Consider the following 27,989-nt stretch of genomic DNA (forward strand, 5'->3'; position numbering starts at 1 on the left):
AACACAGCAGTTGGTGGGATGGGCGGCAAGCCTGTTTGGAGACCCACTTGTGAGGCGGACACTGGCTGCTAACGCTGCAATTCAAACCAAACCAAACCGCATCAAACCAGTCTCCAAACTAAATGCCTTTCAGCAGGGAAACGCTGTGCTGGGTTAAAGTAACGCAATGGTGTTGATGGGTTCCTGGTTTTTCAAGGACGTTTTGGTCAGTGGTATCTGTGGAAATGTTAACACTACTCTAGTTTCTGCTTTGTCAGTACACGCCACTCACAATCACTGGAAGTGAAGAGTGATTTGTGTAATAATAATCAGGGGTTAACCATGTATGGGATAGAGAGATAATAAACCAAGACCGGAAGAGTAATTTTATTTATTTATTTATGTATTCATTTATTATTTATTTATTTTTAAAGATTTATTTATTTATGCATACAAGAGCTGGGGTACAGGTCTGATGTGCGGAGGGTGAGAGGATTCACCAGAGACAGAGTGGGGAGCAGAACAGGCAGACAGACTGAAATACACTGCTGAGGGGAGCAGCGGGCGAGACAGGATAGGTTTGCTGCGCCATATGAGTTGCACCCCAGCCAGGCGGCTGGGGGATTGAACTCGTGCTGCAGAGGCCAAGACTACTAGAAAATGTGATGCTTAACCCTTGCACCACCAGGGAGGCCTGGAAGAGTACTTTTTAAATCCAGATTTGTCAACATAACTGTGTGCCTACATTTGTAATGTCGATTAAGCAGTAATGAAGAGCTGTGTTAAAACATTTTGGAACAATGCCAATTTAATAATAAAAAATTAGCAAATTAAGAGAAAATATAATTGGGGCCTCCCTGGTTGTGCAGGGGTTAAAGACACAGCATTATCAAGCTGTCCTAAGCCATTGATGCATGAGTTTGATCCCAGGCAGGGAGCAACCCACATGGCACAGCAGACCTCTCCTGCCTTGCCTGCTGCTCCTCTCAACAGTGTATTTCAGTAGATCTGCCTGTTCTGCTCCCCACTCTCTCTGATGAATGCTCTTAACCCCAGCACCTCTGGCCTACACCCCAGTTCTTGTATGCATAAATAAATAAATCTTTTTAAAAAAGAGAAAATACAATTGGATCTTTTCTTGTAAGTCATTCTCTTGGGTAACAGTACATTCAGGTCTTTTGTGCATGAGGAGGGAAAGAAAAAAGGTGAGTTGGGAGACTGAGCTGGAAACTGCATAGGACCAGCTCATTCAGGGTTTTGAGGTTATGACGTAGAATCTGGATTTTATTCTAAGAGAGATAAGAAGCGGGGTAGTGCTTTACACAAGGGAATGTGCACAAGATCTGATTTGTGTTTTTGGAAGTTTACTCGGCAGCCTGGGATGCAGTCATTTTGGATTGAGAGGGAGAGTGAATTCCCGGCCTTCTAATTCTGGTCATGGAACTGGTAAAAGCTTGGTCCCCAAGTGTCAGTGGCAACAAATGGAAACAGCTCAGAGGCAATAAAGGATCCCATAGCTCTGTAGCAAGAGGTTTTCACTGCCTAGGTTTCTTTCTGGTGTTACTTTGGCCAGAATCAAAGGAAATATAGCTTATAAAAGGTTTCTTTGAAGTTGTGTTTGAAGAGAAGACTTGCTTAGGAAAAGGTCTGAAGAACTTGAAAATGTGATGCTAAATGTCAGTCTCACTATGCCTAGGGACGCTGACTCAAAGGAGGGCCACTGCATAAACCCCCCAGATCTGGCTGCAGGTAGTATCTTTTCCTCCAGGTTTCCCAATTGTGCTTACAGGAGTAACTTCCACCCTAAGAGGAGTGCAAGGGAATTTGCCTCCAGAAGGACCACCTGGGTTTGAAGCCTACCCTTTCTCTCCCTCTTGGGACAGGCTTCCTCTCCCTCTGGCCACTTTCCCTTCATCCATGGGTCAGGATCCCCGCCCTCTGCAAGGCGGAGGATGTCATTGGCAGATGACTGTGCATAGGGTCAGCTGATTTTGGTGCATAAATTTGTTTACTCCCAAGAGGAAATTTCAGGGTACAGATTACCTGCAATTCTTCTTATCTTCCTTTGCTTGGAGACAGTCATGATTATGAAGCTGGGGAGTTTATGCAGTAGCCCTCCTTTGGCATGGTGTACCTGACATTTAGCATCACATTTTCAAGTTCTTGAAACCTGTTCTTAATTATGAAGCCCCTCCACATCAGCTGAAGAAAGCTGGGGTGCACTCTGTAACCCCCCCTTGCATATGTCTGCATAACTGAATTTGACCTTTCTGCTGCATCCTGACTGTCACCCTCGAGAGCTGGATTGGATGGACTGGTTCAGCTGACTTGTTTCTCTCTTTCTGCTTCTGCTGTTTCAGGAGAAGCAAAGTCCATGTTGGTGTAGGCACAGACTGACCTTTCCCCTGCAGGTGGTGTTCCTGAGGCTGACTGGACCCCAAGGCTGTCATCAGCCTCTATTTTGCCCTTGGGACTTGTCAAGCTCAATTTTTCTTTGCCACAGACACTGAGTTTGTCGTCCTGTTTTGGTTTTCTAGTCTGTCTCTGTGTCTGTCTCTGTCTCTCTCTCTGTCTGTCTGTCTCCCTCCTTCTATCTGTCTGTCTCTCTCTCTTATCTTCCCCACTTCCCCAGGCAATATTGGTTTGCAACATTTTATAGGTTTCAGGTGTACAGTTTCTCACCTCTGCAACTGTGTATATCATACCAGACCAACCAAATGTTCAGTCAGCATCCATCACCAACCAATCATTCCCTTCCACCTGCCCTCCCCCACTCCTTCCCTTCTGGTAACTACCATTTTGTTGTCAGAGTTTTAAGAGCTTGTTTTTGTTTTGTTCATTTGCTTTGTTTCTTTATATAATCCAAAAGTGAGTGAGGATCATCTGATATTCTCTTTCTCCTTCTGACTTGTTTCACTTAGCATACCTCCCTCAACATGCATGTTGTTGCAAATGTCAAGATTTCATATTATTAATGGCTGAGTAGTATTCCATCTTGTCCAAATATCGCATCTTTATCCAGTCATTCATTGTTGAATATTTAGGTTGTTTCTTTAACTTGGCTATTGTAAATGGTGCTGCAATGAACAAAAGAGTGCACATATCTTTTTGAATTAGTGTTTTCATATACTTTGGATAGATAACCAGAAGAGGAATAACTGGATCACATGATAGCTCTATTTTTAATTTGAGGAAACTCCATATTGTTTTCTTCAGTGGCTGCACTAATTATATTCTCACCAACAGTGCACGAAGGTAGCTTTTTCTCCTCATCTTTACCAACACTTAATGTTTCTTAACTTTTTGATTATAGTCACTCTACATAGTGAGAAGTGAAATCTCATGGCTTTGATTTGATTTTCCCTAATGATAAGTGATAAAGAGCATCTTATATTTTTCTTTCTTACATTGTAGTTCATTTTTGTACTGTAATTGGTTACTTCTCTCAGGTGTGCTCTCCATAGTTCTCCTGCCACTACATCACCCATGAACCATCACTGTATTCCCTTGAGCTCTTGCTTCCCCTCTTTTGACCCCCCTCTCTCACCCTTCCTTGATGCCTCAGGTATATGGTCAGCTTGCAAGTTTTGGAAGAGCATTTTTTCATGTAATTGTTGATTATGTATCTTTTTTTAGTGAAATGCCAATTTAGAACCTTTGTTCAATTTTTAATTAATTAGTATTTTTTTGTTGTTGTCGATGTTGACTTATACGAGTTGTTTATATATTTTGGATATTAAGCCCTCATCTGATATATGGTTTGCAAACATCTTCTCCCATTCTGTAGGCTGCTTTTTTTATGATGGTTTCTTTCACTATGCAGAAGCTTTTACATTTGATTTAGCCCCCTTTGTTCAAATTCTTTTTTGTTTTCTCTGTTATTGGAGATGAATTCACAAAGGCATCATTGAGGCTTAATGTCAAAGAGATTACCAACTATATTTTCTTCTATGTGCTTTATGGCTTTGATCTTATTTCAAGTATTTGATCCATTTGAATTAGTTTTTGTGTATGATGTAAGAGTTGTCTTTTTTAGTCTTTTGCACATGGCTGCCCAGTTTTCCTAGTACCATTTACTGAAGAATCTTATCTTGTTCTATTATATGTTCTTAACTCCTTTGTTATAAATTAATTGTTAATATATATGGGTGCTTATATCTAGGCTCTCAATTCTATTCCATTGATATATGTTCCTGTTTTTAATGCCACACCATACTGTTTTGATTTTTGTAGCATTAGAGTATAGTTTAAAGTCAAGGAGAATGATAGCATTATATTTCTTCTTAGGATTGTTTTGACTATTTTAGGTGTTTCATGGTTTTATACAAAATTGGTTTTACTTCTATTTTTGTGAAGAATGCTGTTGGCATCTGAATAGGGATTGCATTGAATGTGTTTGTCGTTTTAGGTAAAGTGGCCATTTTAATAATGTTAATTCTTCCAGCACATGAGCATGGAATGTCTTTCAGTTTCTTTGTGTCTTTTTCAATTTCTTTCAATAGCATCTTATCGTTATCAGTGTACAGGTCATTTATTTCCTTGGTTAAATTTGTTCCTTTTTAAAATATGACCATAAATTGTTTTATTTCTCTTTCTTTTAGTTCACTATTTGTCTATAAAAACACTACAGATTTTTGTATATTGATTTTGTAGTTTACAATTTTACTGTATTTGTTTATTATTTCTAATAGTGGTTTTTATGGCGTCTGTAGAGTTTTCTATATATAATAGGTCATCTGCATATAATAATAATTTTATTTGCTTCTTTCCAATCTGCATATCTTTTATTTATTTTTCTTGCCTAATTGTTCTGCCTCGGACTTCCAAATTATGTTAAATAATAGTAGTGAAAATGAATATCCTTATATTCTTCTTGAATTTAGAGGAAATATCTTCAGTTTTTCACTACTGAGTATGATGTTAGCTATGGGTTTGTCATATATGGACTTTATTATGTTTGGGTATGAACCTTATCTCTCTTTGAAAGACTCTACAATCTAACCTTTCAGAAACAGTCTAGTATTTCCTTTCCTGTCAATTTTTACATCTTGAGCCCTAGGACCTGATGAATGTGGAACACACTGCTTTTCATGTGATATCCCAGGGTCTCTATTCAAACATTTTACAATTTTATTGCATTTTGGAAATTCAACTTAGTTATTTTAAATGTCATCTTTGTGGTGTTTTATTATTTCCCTTTTAATGTTTTTCTAAAAATTATATTTTTTCTTCCAAATTTTTCACCTTATGTGTTAAATTTTCAAAGTATCTATACCCTAAGTTTATTAATATTTTCTCTAAATAGCTACTATTTTTCTGAAAGAATATTTGTTCTATGTATATGTATTGGAAGTTAAATGGTTTTTACAAAAAGCACTCAGAAATATTTTAAAGTGTATATCTTGAATTTTAAATTGAGAAGTGTCAGATCTTTTTACTTCAGTGATTACCGTTAAAAGCAAATTTAGCTATAATTTTATTACAAAAGGCATACCCTAATAGTAACATCCCTATGTGCATTAGTAAAAAGTAATATTCCTGCTATTATAGAACAAAGGTTGATTGGAATTGCCCTTTTGCTATGCATCTTGGCTTGGTTGCAAGTACATGAAAAACTGCATGAGAGAGTACCTAAGTGTTCCCAAATGCATACTTAATGGGTGAGTTAGAGGAGAAACAGCATTTGTCTTAAATCTTGCTTGGGTCAATATCCAGGAGCTATAAAAATGCTTTTCTGAATTTAGAGCAATTCACTGACCATTCTTAGATCTTTTTTCATCAGTTACAAGTTCTCTTGAGACTTAATTATATATGAAAATGTAAACACAGAATCGTGTTTAAAAGTCTATAATGAGGTCAAAGTCTGTAATGTGGCGTCTCCACCTACATTTTGTCCAATTATACATTAGTATTTCCTGGAAATGGACAATGAGCTAAGTGTTCAGAACCTTTCAGAACTCAAACAGAAAAGCGTTTGCATTAAATTCAATATTCACTGACTTTGAAATGCATCTGTTATTGACATTATCTTCCTTGTCTTCCCTACTCCTGACTTGGAAAAGCAGGTGCCTTTATAAAGATCCAACCAGAGTCTTTGTGGGATTTTGTGTGCTCTCATTGTTTCGCCTTGATCTATGGCTTTTAACAATCTGTGCATCAATGGAACCTATTATTGGAGCTTTCCCTTTATTTAAAATTAAGAACAAAGGCAATACAGTTTAGAGATATAACCTTTTTTCCTTCTCTCTATTCATATTCCTCCCACCTGTCACTATTTCCATCAAGATGACTTTTTGCAAATTTATACAAGCACTCCATGTTCACTGTGGAAGAATTAGAAAATAAAGAACCACAAAAGAAAAACAGTTGCCCTGAATTCCACCATATGGAGGTAACCAATTTGGTTTCTAGCAATATTTTCATTGGGATGCATTTGTCCACTGGTTTCTAGGGGCTCTTTATGGAGGCTTTGTACTGTGAATAAATGTATAAAATGTACAGCTACTATAACTGTGCAGAGACAAACTGTTCCTGTGACTATACAGCAGAATAATGGGAAAGCAATAGTCCCTCAGTGCAATGTGCTGCTGGTACTAAGGGAAGATGGCATTGAGCACATTTTTGCCATCCTGTGGAACCACATGGCTTGGTGAAGACAGAGGAGGACCTTGTCAGGCTGAAAAGATTTCACTCAAACAGACTCAGAGGGCAGCATGACAGTCTGAATATTCTGATACTACTGTGGGATTGCTCACTGCTTCTTTTCTTTAAAAATGGCTTAGAATTCTTTGTGTCCAGCCACATTTGTAATTAAAAAAACATTAACTGAAACAACTCTGAGTTCTACTATTACTTATTAATTAGCAAAAAGACTAGTCACTGTGCAAAGGCCAATGCTTATGAAGGTGTGAGAGAATAGATGCACTCCTATGTTGCTAGTAGTGTTTGCATTGCTCCTGTGATTCTGGAGAGCATTTTGTCCCATTATAAGAAGAACAATAAAACTGATTTTTTTTGCCCCTTTACTCAGTCATCACCCACATTATGGGATACAGCTTGAGAAAATAATCAAAACCAAACAAACAAACAAAAAAAGAAAGTTGAGGAGGGTGTGGGAAAGAGATGAGAACAAACAGGGAGGAGGAGTACAGTGATTATGGAGGTGGATGCTGGGGGATTTGCTGGTGGATGCATTAAGGTAGCTGCACCCAAAGGGGGATCCTACACTTCCAAAATACCAACAATAATGTAAGCCAACATTACCTCAATAAAAAAAGAATCATTAAAAAATGGCATTCTTTAGAAAAATACTAGTGACACAGATTTGAAAACCAGCCAAAATACTAGTGACACAGATTTAAAAAGACAGCAATTGTTTGTTTACGGAATTTTTTTCAATGCTCAGATAATCAATTCAAAGAAGTTTTTTCACATTGTGCTTAGTGTGCACAAATATATTATATTTTAGAAGATAATTTTATTTTTGAAAATTGTTTTTGTATAAAACTATTTTAAAGAAACACCAATAAAATAAAACCAGTTTGTCAGTAAAAAAAAAAAGAAAGCAATTTATATAAAGATAGTAAAGATAGTTATAGTTTACATTATGGGTAGTCAGAAAAATTATTGTCAGGGAGTCTCCTATTTTATCATCCTCTGAAATGTGTTTTATCCATTAGCAGACAGCTTCTAAGGAATGAAGTCTTTGAATGGTGGCTGAGAGTATGGCTGTAGGAGAGAAATATCTCCTGTGTAAGTGGAAAAATCCAATCAGTGACTTTCTGCACAGAATAAAGTGCTTGTGGATTTTCTTTTTTTCTGTTTGTGTAGTTTTCTTTATATATATATATATATATATATATATATATATATATATAGAGAGAGAGAGAGAGAGAGAGAGAGAGAATATCTAAACCGAGAGAATATATATATATATATATATATATACTGAGAAAATGTATATATATATATACAGCTCCCCAAATGTAACCAGTGTCCTAATTTTGATTACCACAGATTGACTTTGCCTTTTTGAACTTCATGTAAATGGACTTGTGCAATTCCAGTTCTTATATTAGTGCCCTTGAGATTTATTCATATAGATATACACATATATACACATATATACACACACACACATATATATATATACACTGATGTTGATTGGGAAGGTATACATATATGAATAAATACATATACATATGAGTAAATCTCAGTGTGTATATATATATATATAAAACTCAAAGGCACTAATGTGAGATTTATTCATACACACACACACACACACACACTGATGTTGATTGAGAAGGTAAGTATATAGGCAGATGTCTGGTCATTGCTTGTTCAAATCATTATGTCTCCAGGCAATGTATTAGAAGGTCCATTATTTAGAAAGTTCTTCTTAACATTAAAACAAAATTAACCTATTTGCAACTTCTACCTATTAATTCCATTCCGGTCATTTGAGAACACTTAGAAAAAAATCTGGTTTCCAGGAAGTGTTATTTTGTTTTTCTCCCCAGACTGAAAGCAGATTTTGTAGACTTTCCTCAGATGTTCAATATATGGTTATTTTCTCTGAAAGCATCCCAATTTGTTGATGTTCTCTTGAAAGCAAGAAAAAGTAACTGCAATACTCTGATGTAGTTTGAACATTGTAGACAAGGGTTGGGAAGACTGTTTATTCTTGATACTATACCTTCATGAATATTAAGACCTCATTAGCTTTTATCCAGGCCAGTTATCCATATTATGTGTGTGTGTACAACTAGACACCATTAGTATTTTTTTTTTTAATTTTTTTTTTTTAATAGAGGCATGTTTTCTTTCTTTCTTTCTTTCTTTCTTTGTTTGTTTTGTTTATACATGCACTGGGTACAGTCAGAAGCGTGGGAGGGTGAGAGAATTCACCAGAGCCAGAGCGGGGAGCAGAGCAGGCAGAAGGACCGAGGTACACTGCTGAGGGGAGCAGCGGGCGGCAGGAGAGGTCTGCGCGCCATGTGGGACCCTCCTCCGGTGGCCGGGAAGCAGCCGGGGATCGAACCGGCGCCGCAGAGGCCGCGGGCAGCTTCGCAACCCAGCGCTCAACCGCTGCGCCACCGGGGAGGCCACCATTAGTATTTTTATTTGTGACTGGTTTCTTCTATTATCTAGAACTGAGTTTTTTTTTAATGTATGTGCATTTCTTCATATATGTTTATGTGTGTGTATAACTAATTTATTAGCATATATATTCTTTTTAAAAAAATATTTATTTTACTTATTTATGAATACAAGAGCTAGGGCATAGGCCAGAGGTGTGGGGGTTGAGAGGATTCACCAGAGACAGAGTGAGGAACAGAACAGGCAGGTCTACTGAAATACACTGCCGAGGGGAGCAGCTGGGCGAGACAGGAGAGGTCTGCCTCGCCATATGGGAATCTCCCTGGCCGGCTCAGAATCCAACTGTCGCTCAGAATCGAACTGTCGTTTCAGAGGCTTCGGACTGCTTCGCAGTGCTGCGCTCAACCCACTGAGCCATGTGGGGGTGGGGGGGAGGCCCCCATGGTATAAATTATATAACCATAACCATTTATTAATTTATTGAACTGTTTGGCTTTTCTAAATAAAGTTCCAGTATTCACCTTTTTAGAAGGTGTAAGTACTGGTATTGGTTATACACTCAGTAGTGGAATTGTTAGGTCATGGGATATATATATATGTGTGTGTGTGTGTGTGTTTATATATACATATATATTTTTTTCCAAAATGGTCATAACGGTTTATAATCTCATTAGTAATGTATAGAATTCCAGTTCTCCATATTTTCTCCAAAATTAGTTATTATATGTCCTTTTAATTTTAGCCATCTTAAAGAGGTGTATGGGAAGCAACTGACAATATTTATTTGTTTCCATGAATCATTTGAGTTTTCAAGTGAAAATTAGAATTTTCTTTGAAGACTTGAAGACTGGTGTCTTGCTACCTTGAACTTCAGTGCTACCAATAAATACTTTGCTGATGAGATATTAACAAAGGTGAGTTTTTGATACAGTATAGTATCAAATATATAATGACATTTGGAAGATCTGCATAGCTTGGTGAATTAATACAGTATTTTCAAGTAAGCAATGTGTGATATAAAATCATGTATTGGTAAAAGTTCCATTCAAAGTATAAGAGAGACCAATGGATTTTTAACATCATGGAGTTCAAAACTTTACATTGCAACTAACCTTTAAGAACTGTCCTCTTGGAGGGTGGAGGGCAGGGAAAGGTGGGATTGGGGTCAAAATAAGGGGGTTGCAATTGTATGGGGAATATAAAAATAAAATTTAAAAAAATATAAAAAAAGAACAGTCCTCTTAACCAGTTTTGGCATCATCAAAGAAGAATATACCCTAAATCTGCAAAGAGTATTTAAATAATACTCCCTTTCCCAAAGATACATCCGTGTGACTAGATTTTCTTTATATACTTCGGTTGTAACAACATATTGCAACACAATGTAGGTAGAAGTAGAGATAAGACTCCAAGTCTTTTATTGCTATGGGCTGCATCTTTGTGTTGCCCAAGATTCATATGTTAAAACCCTAATCCCCAAGGTAAAGGTATTGGAGATGAAGCCTCTGGGAGGTAATTAGGTTTTGATGATGGTGCCCTCAAACTGGGATTAATACCCTTAAAAGAAGAGGCAGGAAAGGACTCTTTCTCTCTCTCCCTCTCCCATCCATCCCTCCTTTCTCTCTCCCCTGCCATGTGAGGCTGCAGTAAGCAGATGCTCATCTGCAAACCAAGACTAAATCACCAGATCATCATTAAATCACCAGGTTGTGGCTTTATCTTGAACAGTGAGAAATAAATTTCTGTTGTTTAAATAGTCACCAATTTTTTTTTGTTATAGCTTCCCAAACTGACTAATACATCTGTTAAGATGTATTGAAATCTCTTATTGAGATTTTCAAAAATGTAAAACATACCCTTTTTTTTGCCACATTTTTGTTTTGAAAAATTTAGTTTTCCCTCCTCTGAAAAATGTTAACAGGTAATGGATTTGTTCTTATTTAAAAAATAATTTGGAAATAAATATTTTTAAATTAAAAAACTCGTATGTTGTTTTTACCTGGTTAGAAAAATAATATATGGTTGATACAAGAGTACAGAGAAGCAAATAAATCAACCATTCTATCTGTTGATAAATATTTTAGTCAGAGATAAATATTTTAACATATTTTCTGCTGATCTTTATTTATGCATATATTTATAATCATACATATTTTACATAATTTTAGTTTTAGTGCATGTACTGTAGGCTATCTTTAAAAAATTTTAACATTATATCATGGACACTTTTTCATGTTACTAATTATTTTTTGAAAAATCAAATTTTTAAATATATTATTTTTTATTATTTCTTTAGAAGTAGTCCATAATCTAGTTATCCATTTATTATATTATTGGAAATTACTGTTATTGGTGAGAATGTACCCTCTGCCCTCCCCCCCACTTCTTTTGGTCCCCATCTCCATTTATTAGCCTCTTTGAATGTTTTTGTAGGAAGTGAGACTAGGTATCTTGTTAATTATTGAATCTGGATAAGTGCCACATATCTATGGAGCCATTTATATCAAAGGAGTAATGTCAAGGACAATAATAATGAATGTATCTTTGGTTACTCATTAATGCCATCTGCTCAGTAAAACATTAATGAGCTTACACTTTTGACCTGTGAAAAATGCTTTTTAATTGCAGTTCTTTTCTTTGTTTCTTTGCTGTTTGATTCTACCAGATTGCTGAATCCTTTGAACATACGATCTGTTGTTTGGGGTAGCAAATGGTTTCTCTGGTTTCGAGCTGGTTTAAACACAGTAGTAGAAAAAAAAAGATGAAATACAAATATATCTCGAAGCTTTTGGGTGTTGCATTGAATATGGGATGAATGTTAAAGGGGTTAAAATTTCCCACAATTTATTTGATTAATAAACAAATCACAAAAATTTTGACAAATACACAACTGTTTAAGGATTACAAATGAAAATTAAACATAAAAATGATCAAATGATACAGTAATTGAAAAAATTGAAATTATTGTTAAAATTAGATACCCTTTTAAAACTATGAAAATTTACAAATATTTAAAAAATGGAATATCCAATTTTGTCAAGGATATGAAGAAACAAACTTTCATTAAAAGTTTATTGGCTTACATTCACAGCAATGTGAATGGAGCTGGAAGGGATTATGCCAGTGAAATAAGTCAGAAGGAAAAAGAAAAACACTGGATGATATCACTTATAGGAGGAATATAGGGAAATGGACATAGGGTAAAAAAAAGATAAAATTTATAGGCAACTATAGATCTGAGGCTTAAAGCAGAGTAGGGGAGGTGAAGGGATGAAAACAAGGGCGGGAAGAGCACAGGGACCATGCTAATGGTTCACAGGTGATGTGGTGGTGGGATATATATGGGGACTACACCTGAGGGGAGAAATCAAATACTATGAACATATGAATAACGATACAAAAAATTTAAAAAATTAATTTTAAAAGTTTATTGGCTTATAGTGAAGCTGCAAATTGATTTTATTTGATCAACTTGAAAATAAATATTAATCCCTTAAAATCTTTCTTCTCAGGGGAGATCCTATACCTCTAAAACATAGACATTGTTGTAACCAAAGTTACCTCAATAAAAACAAAACTTCTTTTTCTTTGAACCAGAACTTATAGTGGAAAGATGTATACTCCAGAAATAATAATTACTGCAGGATCCTGGTAAAGATTAGTGAGGAAATGTTCATTCAGCATTTTTATACTAAGAAATAAAGAGAAATAGTCTTAACATTAATTTATTTAGTCAATACATATTTGTTGAGTTCCTGTTATATGCCAAATACCTCATCAAGTACCTACCACCGTTTCTCCAACTCTTTGGATATAATGGAGAGCAAGCCATGATTTCTTTTATCAAATACTGATAGCTCAGATGATAAATCCATTCAGTGGAATTCTAGGCCCCTTAAAAATGATGCTTCTTATTCACTAAAGCCTTGAGAACCAACCTAAATGTCCACTGACAGATGACTGGATAAAAAAATGCAATATATACTCAATGGAATATGACTCAGTTATTAAAAAGATGAAATAGTGTCTTTTGTGACAAAATGGATGGGTCGAGGTGAATGTTCCAAGTGAAATAAGTCAGAAAGTAAAAGTTACTGGATGGCCTTGTTCATTTGTGGAATATAAGAAACAAAAGAGAACAATCCTGCAAAACAAACAGGAATATTTTTTTTTAAAAAAGATGTATTTATTTATTTATACAAGCACTGGGTACAGTCATACAGTCAGAAGCGCGGGAGAGTGAGAGAATTCACCAGAGGCAGAGCGGGGAGCAGAACAGGCAGACTGACCGAAGTACACTGCTGAGGGGAGCAGCGGGCACGTCAGGAGAGATCTGCGTGCCATGTGGGAGCCTCACCCAGCGACAGGGGATCAAACCGGTGCTACAGAGGCTGTGGGCAGCTTCACAGCCCAGCATTCAACCGCTTCGCCACCGGGGAGGCCCAGCAGGAATAATTCTTAAACTCTATGAATACTATTCTGGTAACCACCAGAGGGGGAGATGGTGGGGGGAGGGAAAGAGTAGGGGAGGAGGTTGATAGGGGTGTGGCACTGGAAAGATGGTGGAGGGGGAGAGAGGCATGCATGCATATGGAGGGGTGAGGTTGTACTCCCACAAGTATATGTTTCTGTAAACTAGTGGAAAATCAATAACATTTAAAATAATAAAAATAATGCTGCAGACTTTTGCTTCCAATCAAGAAGTAACAGTTTAGATTCACCATACTGCCTTTTTTTTTTTTTTAAAAAAGATTTATTTATTTATTTATACAAGCACTGGGTACAGTCAGACGCGTGGGAGGGTGAGAGAATTCACCAGAGCCAGAACGGGGAGCAGAGCAGGCAGAAGGACAGAAGTACACTGCTGAGGGGAGCAGCGGGTGGCAGGAGAGGTCTGCGCCCATGTGGCACCCTCCTCCGGTGGCAGGGGAGCAGCCGGGATCGAACCGGCGCTGCAGAGGCTACGGGCAGCTTCGCAACCCAGCGCTCAACCGCTGCGCCACCGGGGAGGCCCCACCATACTGCCTTAAACAACAGATTGCCAGAGAAATTATACAAAATTATGTTTTTCAGGCATTGGACAACAAGCAGTATGGGATTGTGCTAAGAGAAAAGAAATAACATGAGTGCTAAGACTGCACCAAGCTACTATCTAAAGGGTGTTTGATTGTGTGTATATGCAGTCTCTGCTAGACTTGCTGAATTGATAGGTGGAGACCAGAGTTTAGGGGGATGAGGTTGCTCGTATTATCAGTGTGGAGCATTGGGGAGCAGGGCTCCACAAGAGACAGCCCTAGGGATCTGTAGAGAGATGACCTTGATTCCTTGAGTTCTGATCTGTACGCAGATGAGAGGAAACAATCTGGGGTCAGGAAAGTAACTGCTAGAAGTAATGGACAGAAGACTATCTGGACCACAAAGGGATGGGAAGGAATCATGTTTCCTCTAGTCAGAGTTCTGAGATTTCATGGCAGAATTCTTAGACAGTTACTGCTTTAATAATGACTATTTATTGCTTTAGTCTAAAGGTATTTGACCTAACAAGGCTTGGAAGCATGACTCAAAAAGATGCAAGAGATTATAAATAATTGCACACCAGAACAAAATCCAATGATGATTAAACAAATTTAGCAAAATCTAACAAGCAAAGATATAAAATTCATTTTTTTCTGACAACCAATAGAAAATTACCAGTTTTGCAAGAAACTAGGAATATATAACCCATACTCAGGAGATTAATCCATAAGAAGAGATTCCAAATGACAGAGAAGCAGAAACCAGCAGAAAAAGGAGAATATCAAAATAGCTATTTTATACATTTGATGTGTTCAAAAAGATAAAGTAGAACATGATGAGAGAAATTGAAGATATAAAAAAGAGCTAAATGAGACTTTTAGAGATAAAAATACATCAGATGTTTGGGTGAGATTAACATCTGCTTAGTCACGCATAAGAAGGGATCACTCAGTTTGAAGAAATACCAACAAAACCTATCCAAAAGGAAGCAAAGTTGTAAAAATTAAGAAGGAAAAAAATATCAGTGATGTGACACTTTGCAAGGCAATCTAACACAAGTGCTGCAGAAGTCTGGAAAAAGATGGGTGGAGAGAACATAAAAAAATTATTTGTGGAAATTAGGGACAAATGGGAGTTGATTGTATGAAAAGAGGGGAGGTGATAACTTTTGGGGTGGTGGAAATATTCTACCTCATCACTGTGGTAGTGGTTAACTTTATTCATGTGTCAAAACTCATTGATTTTTACTTAAAATTGGTAAACTTCATTGTAAATTTTATATGTTAATTTTGCCTGCATAAATATATTGTTCCTTCCCAAAAAATAATGTGAAAGAAGCATGAAAAGATATATATAGTTTTTGCATAGGAGAACTGAGGTGTAGGCCAGAGATACATGGGTTGAGAGGATTCACCAGAGACAGAGTGGGGAGCAGAACAGGAGGATCTACTGAAATACACTGCTGAGGGGAGCAGTGGGTGAGACAGGAGAGGTCTCCTGTGCCATGTGGGTAGCTCCCTGGCTGGGGATTGAACTCAGGCTGTAGCAGTGATAGTACTGAGACTTAACCCCTAGGCCACCAGGGAGGCCCAAGAAAAGCTATTTAAAAGGTAGAAATTTTTTAAAAAGCTTATAATATTTTATAATTTCATTTGTATTCTACTTTTGAAAAAATGTAGAAAAGACAAGAAATATATAACAAAATATTAGCAATGTTTATTACTATAAATAGGAAAAAGTGAATTTATTTTTCTTTTTACTTTAACTTTTTCCCATCAAGAACATGCATTATTGATATGAAAAAAGAAAAAAAAATTGCTGAATTTCTTTGACTTCAAAAAGATTTCAGAGTTTGGGCAATGGTCAGCACAGACTCGTGCTAATGCTCCTGGGAGAGAGAAAAGAGCAATAGCACCTCTTTAAATGTAAAAGACAGGATATTATCATATGGTTTTTATATTTCTTTTTGTTGATGTGTTGGATAACGTTGATTGATTTTCAGATGTTAAACCATCCTTGTGTCCCTGGAATGAATCCTACTTGGTCGTGGTGAATTATCTTATGGATACATTGTTGGATTCTGATAGCTAAAATTTTATTGAGGATTTTACCATGAGATACCATCTTACACCAGTGAGAATGGCACATATTAAAAAAACTAGCAACAACAAATGTTGGCGAGGGTGTGGAGAAAAAGGAACTCTTCTGCACTGTTGGTGGGAGTGCAAACTGGTCCAACCACTGTGGAGAGCTGTGTGGAGATTTCTGGACCTACTAAACATAAAGCTTCCATATGATCCAGCAATTCCACTCCTAGGTATTTACCCAAAGGACACAGAAACATCAATTCCAAAGAACACCTGCACCCCTATGTTTATAGCAGCACTGTTTACAATAGCTAAGCTTTGGAAACAACCCAAATGCCCAAAAATAGATGACTGGATCAAGAAGATGTGGTACATATATACCATGGAATATTACTCAGCATTCAAAAAGATAAACACATGCAATTTGCAGCAACATGGATGGCGCTGGAAAGGATCATGCTCAGCGGAATAAGCCAAAAAGAAAAAGAAAAATACCGGATGGTCTCACTCATAGCAGGAATCTAGAAAACTTAAATAAGGGACCAGGAAAATGAATAACTATAAGAAAGTGAAAATCAAAATCAACAAAAAACTATGAACCAGAGACACTTTTAGGGGGGCGGGGGCGGGAGGGGAGGGATTGGGGTCAGAATGGGGGGGCTGCAATTGTATGCGGAATATAAAAATAAAATTTATTATTTAAAAAAATGTAAAAGACAGGAGCATCCTTGGAGTATCTCTGTTCCATAAATTAACTGAGTATGATAATCACCCATGATGATTGTTGAAAAGTATAAAAGAGAACTTTTTGGTGATATGGTTCAGAAAACCAATCCAACCAGTGAAATCTGAAAAGAGAATGTATTGTTCCTATAACAGGAAAATTTGGACTTCAGGCATAGCTATATCTAGGGATTCATATCTTTCGTTCTCCTTTTCTTTTGATCACAACTCCCACTGCTCTTAGTGTGGCAACTCTGTTCTCCACTCAGGCTGCACCAGCTGGGACACCCAGGGGTGGTGATCTCCAAGGGGCTTAAGGACAGCAGGGGTTGAAATTGCTGCCAGTTTTATGACCAGACGTCGTCATAAAATTCACTTTTCAGCTAAGAACTGTAAATAATGTTGCCCTAGAAAGAAATCTGCACAAAACTTACTTTCATTAAACAGTATATCATAGAGAAGAAAATTGTTTAGGGGATAAAAAGGGTGTGGGGAAGACATAAACAAAAGGGCTTATTACAGAACAGGTTGTTTAAAAAAAAACCAAAAAACAGAAAACATAGCAGGAACAAACGGACAACTCTTGGCCTCAGGAACAGGACCTGGTGGGCCAGGGCAGGTCATCCAGCAGGCCAAGAAGGCCAGAGGACTGTGGGCAGGCACTAAGGGCAAGACGACTGTAAAGGCAGGAATAGATACTGAGCAGGTTTTCTGATCCCATGCAGACCGGGTAAAGGAGTCAGAGTCCTCAGTGGTTTTGCGGGTTTTTATCGGGGTTCAGTGGGTACGTGGCAGGCAGGGGTGCTGGGGGGCTGGGAGGCTGGTGGTCCTCCCAGCCCCCAGCAAATCTTCACTCTATCTGGGCTCTCTGGCATTCTCTGCGTCTGCTTCGGGCTTCTTCTCTTTCGGCTTCTACTGGTGTCCCCGTGACTCCACCCTTAAAAGCACAGTCTTAGCCCAGGTGTACCCACTTCAGGTGCCCGCCATCAGGCATGCATTCAGGATCAAGGTTTCCCTCATCTATCCTGATGGCGGGAGGGCAGAAAAGCCTGATTTTTAGCCTTACCCTACAACGACAATTAAGGTATCTGCTATAGACCAACATTCAAGACTTCTCATCTATGTCTGGGCAGTGCAGGGATCTCTATCCAATAGACCAGGAGGGCCTGACTACGCTAGAATGCATGCACTAGAGAGCGATCTGCGTGTGTGCACTCCTGCAACCTGTGGTCTGGCCTGCATATCCAGGTTCAGGCAGTGTTTGCATACATGAGAACACAGACGAGAACTTCTGGGTGACACCCTATAGGGTAAGGTAAAAAATATCAGGCTTTTCTGCCCTCCTGCCATTAGGATAGATAACGGAACCCTGTGGTACTGAGTGCATGCCTGATGGCGGGCACCTGGAATAGGGTGTGGGCATTTGTAGATGGGATTCACCTGGGCTAAGACTGGGCTTTCAGGGCGGTGTCATGGGGACACCAGGAGACGCCGAGAGAAGAGAAGCAGTAGAAGCTGAGAAGCAGAAAAGCAGAAGCAGAACCACGTTTGAGCAGAGCAGCAGAGATCACCAGAGAGCCCAGATAGAGTGAAGACTAGGAGGCCTCCCAGCCCCCCAGCACCTCTGCCTGCCATGTGCCTGATAAATCCCAATAAAAGCCTGCAAAAGCCATGGAGGGTTCCAGGTCTCTCCTCCTTTACCCGGTCTGCATGGGATCATAGAAAACCTGCACAGTGGTCTTCCTGCCCTTACACACCCTATGCTGCCAAGGTCAAGGCCACTCCAAAACAGAGCTGTCTGTCACTCTGAGGCCAGATCCTGCAGAACATTCGTGCCTTGCCATCTGTGTTAGCACTGGGGATTCAGCTGAAAGAGACAGCTGGGAGACCTGACTTCCACAGACACCACCCTGTGTGTCTTTCTGACACAGGGTCATATGCTGCCATAGGAAATGCCGCCAGGTCTGCCTCTGCAAATGGAAGCCATGCTGCCACTGCCATCACCCTTGACAAAATGGACCCTGTTAACCCTGTTTCTTGGCATTAACACCCTCCAATCAAAATTTGTTATGAAAATGTCTGATCATCAGAGTCTGCGACTATAAAGGAGGCGGGAAAAGCAAGCATGTGACATTGGCAGTCTCAGATAATAAGGCATCCAGGAGTTCCAGAATTTCCTGCTGTCTATATCAGACAGAAAATGATGGATGTGAGATGGTAGCAAGAGATTTCTGTCCCTAAGGTAAGAAATAACACTCATCATAAGAGAACTCAGATACTAGGAAGCCAAAAAATAATGGTCAATGCCTTTCCAGTCTGCCTTTTTTGCTCCCCAACACCAACAACCTGATTCTTTATATCTTTCACATGTTTATCTGAAAATATCCATTCCTACCTAATATAAGGTGATGTAAAACACTCCCTTCTCCAGCTTCCCTGGTGGTGCAGGGGGTTGAGCCCAGTGGGGTGAAGCTGTCCGCAGACTCTGCAGCACAGTTTGATTACTGGCTGGCCAGGGAGATACCCACATGGTGCAGCAGACTTCTCCTGTCTTGCCCGCTGCTCCCCTCAGCAGCGTTTTCAGTCTGTCTGCCTGTTCTGCTCCCCCTTGGTCTCTGGTGAATCCTTTCACCCTCCCGTGCATCTTGCCTGTACCCCAGTTCTTGTATAAATAAATAAATCTTTAAAAAAACAAAACAACAACAACAAAAACCCACTCCCTTCTCCTGCCAATAGTGGTCATCCTAAAAATCTCAAAAGTTATGGCGTCCTGTTCAAAGTCCAACATCTCTGGTAATGGCAATATTGACTGGCATCACAGGCAATTCCTCTCTCCTTGGCAGCAACATCATTCCTCTTCTAATAGAGGTTAATCATACTGGCCAACAAAATACCATCTTTTGTTGTTGTTGATGTTGATCCATCACTTGAGTGACCTGAAATGTTAAAGGGGCAGTTTCAGCTTCCAACTCAGGGTGGTTTTGTGTTTCCTGGCGGAAGCATTTAATTTGTGGGTATTAATATCACTAAACTGGAGAATGCCACAACTGCAGAGATAAAAAGCAAAAACCTTGAAAAGACTCATTAAGTGTGATCTGAATGAGAGATGGTGCTCTCTTTTCAATTCCTTGGCATTGGGCTCATGTATTACTGATACAGGAGAAACAATGCCTAGTGTTAGTCACTTTTCAAATACATATGGAAATCTTCCAGTATGAATCCCAAATTTGAACTGTATTTGCTGAGACCATAACTAAAAAAAAAAAAGGCTGTCCATCCCTTTTCTAAGGCTGGGTCTTTCTGGGGATAGAGTAAATGGCAAGACAATAAATGTGATCTCTTATTTGCTTGTTTTTTTTTTTTAAGATTTATTCATTTTTGAGAGGGCGGAGCAACATGATGGCGAGGAGACACTGCGAGTAAGGTCTCCCATTAAAAAAAGTTAATAGGGAGGAAAAGCGGCAGGTCCCAGTGAAAACTGGGACACGGAAGATAAACGGACGACTCCAGCAAACTACCTGAAGAAGAAAATTGCCATAAAAGAGGACCAGAAGGGAGGAAAGTGCAGAACCCTGCTCCCCTCTCCCACCCACAGAGTGGGCACTCTCCGACCAGCAGAGAGGAGGAAAAAAACAAACTAAAACGACCAACAAGAACAAACTACGCAGCAAGCGGGACTGTGAGTGGAAAGGAAGTATTGCAGCCACCACACCCCGTGAACAGGAGCTGTGGAGAACCCTGCAGGAATAACAAAGACTCTGGAGACCCGCACACAGCCCTGGGCCGGCCGGTAAGCTTGCGCGGAAAAGCAGCGTGCTTGGAGCAGCTTGAAAAGCAAACGCGGATTGGGATCGCGGCTGCCCAGATCCCTGCACCGGCGACCTAGGCTTGCGGGGAGACGCGCGGAGGCCCTCACTGGGGTGAAAGTCCCTCACTGAATAAGCAGGAACCAGGCGCCCAGTCACGGGAGCGGGGTGCAAAAGGCGCCATTCCCGCGCCACTGAACTGGGCTACAGCCCGTGTCCTGGACCTGAGGGCTTTGGAACTGAGACCTGGGCACGAAATTCGGGGTGTGGGTTCTCCACAACGGTGGGGCACAAGGCAGACACAGCACCCCAAAGCCGTTGAGGTTTACCCTACCATTCCCGCTCTGTTCCCTGTCCCACGGGGTGGGGGTGGGGCAAAAAACAGCCCCCCCCCAAGGACAATAGGAGAGATCTTTGGCGCCACAGAGCTACCAGGAAAAATAAGTCACTAACAACCCATAGAACAGGGAAATTTCTTAAGACTGCTTGAAAAGGGCAGAAGGCTCCCGGAGTAGACAGTGGCTAGCTGGGAAGTTAGCCCACGCCAGGCCCCTTCCGACCAGCAGTCTGAGCCCACAGAGGGAACAGGCACCCACGGCCGGGGCAGACCGGGTGTGCAGAAGAGTGTGCCTGAGACCGGAAGCGCAGGGACTGAGTCCCGCGTCTCCATTTTAGAGCAGGGACATTTCTTCAGTAAAGACTGCCTGAAACCAGCAGAAAGCTCCCTCAGAAGCCAGAGATGGCTCCTGGAGGAGCCAGAGGGGAGCTGAGAAGTTCACCCAAGATGCCGGCCAGTCCGAGCAACACAGTGTCCCAATGCATACGACAAATTAGAAAACAGACGGTAGGGAGTAGAAGAACCACACGCAACCTAGCAACTCCTCAGGAAAAAAGCACACCACAAAAGAAAACCACCCTCCAGATTATAACGACAGTAACTTGGAAGAACTTCTGAGACTTCCAGAAAGAGAATTTAAAATTGCTATGATTAAAAACTGACAGAAGTCATAAAGGAAAACAAAGATATGAGAAAAATAATCAACGATCAGAAGAATGAAATTGAGTCCGTAAAGAGGGAAGCAAAAGAAACGCAGGAGATCAAAGAATTAATGGAGGAACTAAAGAACTCTGGGAAAAGCAATGAAAGCAGAATAGATGAAATGGAAGAACGAATAAGTACTCTTGAAGACACAGAAATAAAAAGAACCAAAACAGAAAAGGAAAGAGAAGTACGAAGGAAAAAGAACGAAGAAAGACTTCGGGAACTATCTGACTCCATGAGGAAAGGAAATATAAGAGTTATAGGAATTCCAGAAGGAGAGGAGAGAGATGTAGGAACAGAGAAAATATTCCAGGAGATAATTGAAGAGAACTTCCCAAATGTGAAGAAGGAGCTGAAAATTGATATACAAGAAGCAAGAAGAACACCAAACTTCCACGACGAAAGGAAAAATACAGCAAGACACATAATAGTAAAGCTCCCAAGAATCCAGGACAAGGAAAAAATAATGAAGCTGACAAGAGGGAAGAAACAGATAACATTCAAAGGGAAACAAATCAGGCTGACATCTGACTTCTCTGAAGAAACACTACGGGCAAGGAGAGAGTGGAGGGACATAGTCAACAGACTCCAAGAAAACAGATGCCAACCAAGAATACTCTATCCCGCAAAACTCTCCTTCCTCTATGAAGAAAGAATAAGGACCTTCCCAGACAAACAGAAACTCCGGAATTTCATTACGACTAAACCCCCACTCCAAAAAATACTACAAGGAATCCTAAAGCCAGAACCTCAGAGGGACGAATAACAACAAAAGAAGGCCAAAAAAAAAGTTATTAAAAGAATAAATAAATAAAATCAAAGGAAAGACAAACACAGTGGCAAATACAGATGCTAACATATCAATATTAACTCTAAATGTAAATGGACTAAACTCTTCAATAAAAAGACACAGAGTTGCAGCCTGGATTAAGAAACAAAACCCAACCTTTTGCTGTTTCCAGGAAACACATTTAGCTACAAAAGATAAAAATAGGCTCAAAGTTAAAGGATGGAAAACAATCCTACAAGCAAATGGACCAAAAAAGAAAGCAGGAACAGCTATATTTATATCAGATAAAACAGACTTCAAACTCAAAAAAATAAAAAAAGACCCCAATGGCCACTACATTATGATCAAGGGGACAATACTTCAAGAAGAAATAACACTCATTAACATATACTCACCAAACGAAGGAGCACCAAAATATATCAGACAACTGTTGTCCTCTCTGAAAACAGACATCAGAGGAAACACATACGTAGTGGGAGACTTCAACACACCACTATCAACAATGGATAGATCAACAAGACAAAAAATAAGTAAAGAAACTAAAGCTCTAAATAAGGACCTAGAGCATTTGGGCTTAACAGACATCTATAGAACACTAAACCCCCAAAAAACGGAGTACACATTTTTCTCAAGCGCACACGGATCATTCTCCAGGATCGATCACATACTGGGGCACAAGACAAACATCAACAGATACACCAAGTTTGAAATCATACCAACCATCTTTTCTGACCATGAAGGTATCAAACTAGAAATAAACCATAAAAAGAAGGCAAGGAACTTTCCTACCTCATGGAGATTAAAAACCACACAACTGGAACACCACTGGTCTAACGAGGAGATCAAAGAAGAAATTAAAAAATTCTTTGAATTGAATGACAAGGAGGACACCAATATCCTAAATGTACGGGATGCAGCAAAAGCAGTAATAAGAGGAAAATATATAGCAATAGAAGCTCACATCAAGAAACAAGAAAGAACTCAAAGAAACAACCTAATCTCAAAGCTCAAAGATCTAGAAAAAGAACAACAAAAAAACCCCAAAACCAGTAGAAGAAAAGAAATAATAAAAACCAAAGCAGAAATAAATGAAATTGAAACTAAAAATACAGTCCAAAAGATCAATGAAACCAAGAGCTGGTTCTTTGAAAAAAACAATAAAATAGACAAACCCCTAGCCAGGCTCACAAAGGAAAAAAGGGAGAAAGCACAAATAAACAGGATCACAAATGAAAGAGGAGAAATCACAACGGACACAGCAGAAATCAAAAGAATAATCAGTAACTACTATGAACAGTTATATGGAAACAAGTTCAACAATCTAGAGGAGATAGACAAATTCCTACAACTCTACAATCACCCAAAGCTAGATAAAGAAGAAATATAACACCTAAACAGACCAATTACAATTAGCGAAATTGAAATGGTAATCAAAAACCTCCCCAAAACAAAAGCCCAGGACCTGATGGATTTACAAATGAATTCTACCAAACATTCAGAGACAAATTAGTGCCTATCTTTCACAAACTCTTCCAAAAAATTGAGAAGGAAGGGACAATACCAAACACGTTCTATGAAGCCAACATTACACTAATACCAAAACCGAACAAGGACAACACAAAAAAGGAAAACTACAGGCCAATCTCCCTAATGAACACTGATGCAAAAATCCTCAACAAAATTTTAGCTATCAGAATCCAACAATGTATCCATAAGATAATTCACCACGACCAAGTAGGATTCCTTCCAGGGACACCAGGATGTTTTAACATCCGAAAATCAATCAACGTTATCCAACACATCAACAAAAAGAAATATAAAAACCATATGATAATATCAATAGATGCTGAGAAAGCTTTCGACAAAGTGCAACACCCATTCATGATAAAAGCCCTTGAACTTCTTGGGATACAAGGAACATACCTCAACATCATAAAGGCCATCTATGACAAGCCAACAGCCAGTATCATTCTCAATGTTGAAAAGCTGAAAGCAATTCCATTAAGATCTGGAACAAGACAAGGATGTCCACTCTCACCACTGCTTTTCAATATAATACTGGAGGTCCTAGCCAGAACAATAAGACAAGAGAAAGACATCCAAGGAATCCAAATAGGAAAAGAAGAAGTCAAACTATCACTATTTGCAGATGATATGATAATATACATAGAGAACCCCAAAAACTCCACAGAAAAACTAATTCAACTAATCAATCAGTTCAGTAAAGTGGCAGGATACAAAATCAATACGCAAAAGTCAGTAGCCTTCCTATACACAAACAATAAATCTGAAGAAGAAGAAATAAAAAAAATCCCTTTTATTATTGAAACAAAAAAATGAAATACTTGGGAATAAATCTAACAAAAGTGGTAAAGGACCTATACAAAGAAAACTATAAAACACTGTTAAAAGAAATAGAAGAAGACACAAAGAAATGGAAAGACATCCCCTGCTCATGGATTGGAAGAATAAACATTATTAAAATGGCCATCCTACCAAAAGCAATATACAGATTCAATGCTATTCCAATCAAAATCTCAATGGCATTCTTCAAAGAAATAGAACAATTATTGATGAAATTCATATGGAATCACCAAAAACCCCAAATAGCCAAAGCTCTCCTGAAAAAAAAAGAAGGGAATGGAGGCATCACACTCCCAGACTTCAAACTCTACTACAAAGCCATAATCATCAAAACTGCATGGTATTGGAACAAGAACAGACATACAGACCAATGGAATCGAATAGAAAATCCAGAAATAAACCCACAGATTTATGGTCAACTAATCTTTGACAAAGGAGCAAAGACTATGCATTGGAGCAAAGAAAGTTTGTTCAATAAATGGTGCTGGGAAAACTGGGTCGCTACATGCAAAAGAATGAAGCTTGACCACTACCTCACACCATACACAAAAATCAACTCAAAATGGATTAAAGAACTAGACATAAGACCTGAAACCATAAAATATATAGAAGGAAACATAGGCGAAACGCTACGTGATTTGCACATCAAAGACATCTTTACAGACACATCACCCAAAGCAGTGATAGTGAAGGCAAAGATAAACAGCTGGGACTACATCAAATTAAAGATCTTCTGCACAGCAAAAGAGACAATAACAAAAACAAAGAGAAACCCCACCAACTGGGAGAACATTTTTGCACCCAACACTAATGATAAAGGACTGATCACAAAAATCTGCAAAGAGCTGATGAGACTCAACAACAAAGAAAATAATCCAGTCAAAAAATGGGCAGAAGAGCTTAAAAGAAACTTCTCTGAAGAGGAAATGCAAATGGCCAACAGGCATATGAAAAAATGTTCAACATCACTTGTCATCAGGGAAATGCAAATCAAAACTACCATGAGATACCATCTTACACCAGTGAGAATGGCACATATTAAAAAAACTAGCAACAACAAATGTTGGCGAGGGTGTGGAGAAAAAGGAACTCTTCTGCACTGTTGGTGGGAGTGCAAACTGGTCCAACCACTATGGAGAGCTGTGTGGAGATTTCTGGACCTACTAAACATAAAGCTTCCATATGATCCAGCAAATCCACTCCTAGGTATTTACCCAAAGGACACAGAAACATCAATTCCAAAGAACACCTGCACCCCTATGTTTATAGCAGCACTGTTTACAATAGCTAAGCTTTGGAAACAACCCAAATGCCCAAAAATAGATGACTGGATCAAGAAGATGTGGTACATATATACCATGGAATATTACTCAGCATTCAAAAAGATAAACACATGCAATTTGCAGCAACATGGATGGCGCTGGAAAGGATCATGCTCAGCGGAATAAGCCAAAAAGAAAAAGAAAAATACCGGATGGTCTCACTCATAGCAGGAATCTAGAAAACTTACATAAGGGACCAGGAAAATGAATAACTATAAGAAAGGGAAAATCAGAATGAATAAAAAAATATGAAACAGAGACACTTTTTGGGGGGTGGGGTGCAGGAGGGGAGGGATTGGGATCAGAATGGGGGGGTTGCAATTGTATGGGGAATATAAAAATAAAATTGATTAAAGAAAAGAAAACTGATAATCAATAAAATGTTTTCAATGGTAAAAAAAAATGATTTATTCATTTTTATACAAGAACCAGAGTATAGGCCAGATGTGCAGGAGGGTGAGAGGATTCACCAGAGACAGAGTGGTGAACAAAACAGGCAGACTGAAGAAATACACTGCTGAGGGGAGCAGCGGGTGAGACAGGAGAGGTCTGCAGTGCCATGTGGGATTCTCGGTCGGCCGGATTTGAACCCACGCTACATGAGGCTGTGGATAGCTTCACAGTGCGGTGCTCAACCGCCTGTGCCACCAGGGGAAGCCCTTATTTGCTTGTTTTTGCCATAAAATGAATTCCTTGATTGGAAGAGGTGGTGACTGAGACACTAAGTTAGCCTAATTTAGTTGACATATTTGCAGAAGTTTAGTAGATAGGGAAAGATCCAAGGACATAGTCTTTCTAATGAGGACATCACTGCATCCTTTGTGAGGGAAGTTGTACAGCATAACCCAGGAATCTGGCTGGTCTTCCAGGAACTGTGTTGCTAAGAGTTGTTTCTTGCTTTAGAAGTTGGGCTCTGGTTAAGGAAGTCTTTGGAAACCTTGATAAGCATAAGTGCATGTTGTTGAATCATGTATGGATTTGTTTCTGCCAACATTGCTGCGTTGCTAATGAATTTGATCAGTAAAGACTGGGTGGCAGTGGAGGACGAGGCCAGTCATTTTTTTCTGCTGTCTCAGTGAGGTCTTTGAATGAGCATTCATCTTGGCCACAGATATCCTCATGAGTCCATTCAGAGAGTGACACACCTTTCTCCAAACCTCATGTTCAGTCCTCCAATCTCATTTCTCCCAAATAGTTAAACATCTGACCAAGCCATTCACACATTCTGATGAATCTCATGGATCTAACTTCCAACCATTACTATTTATAGGCAAACTGCAGAAGAAGATTTCAATGTCTACTCATAGAGAGGCTTCCCTTCTTCACTGTTTCTCAGGGGCACCCCTAAAATATATTTCAGCAAACCTTCCAGCTGATGCTAGAATCCTACAGCCTTCTTTAAACCTGGTTCAGAATTTTCTTTTGTAACTGGAGAATAAGCTACAATGAACCAAGTGAAGGGCCAGTGTAAGAGGCAGGACAGGATACAGAGCAGGTTTTCTGATCCCATGCAGACCGGGTAAAGGAGCAGTCAGAGTCTTCAGTGGTTTTTTGCAGGTCTTTTATTGGGGTTCACCAGGCATATGGCAGGCAGGGGTGCTGGGGGCCGGGAGGCTGGCAGGCCTCCCAGCCCCCAGCAAATCCTCACTCTATCTGGGCTCTCTGGTGATCTCGGCTTCTCTTCGGCTTCTGCTGCTGCTCTCCCGGCTTTTGGCATCCCTGTGACGCCGCCCTTAAAAGCACAATCTTAGCGCAGGT

The sequence above is a fragment of the Talpa europaea genome (genome assembly GCF_964194135.1).
Source record: "Talpa europaea genome assembly, chromosome: 12".
NCBI lineage: Eukaryota > Metazoa > Chordata > Mammalia > Eulipotyphla > Talpidae > Talpa > Talpa europaea.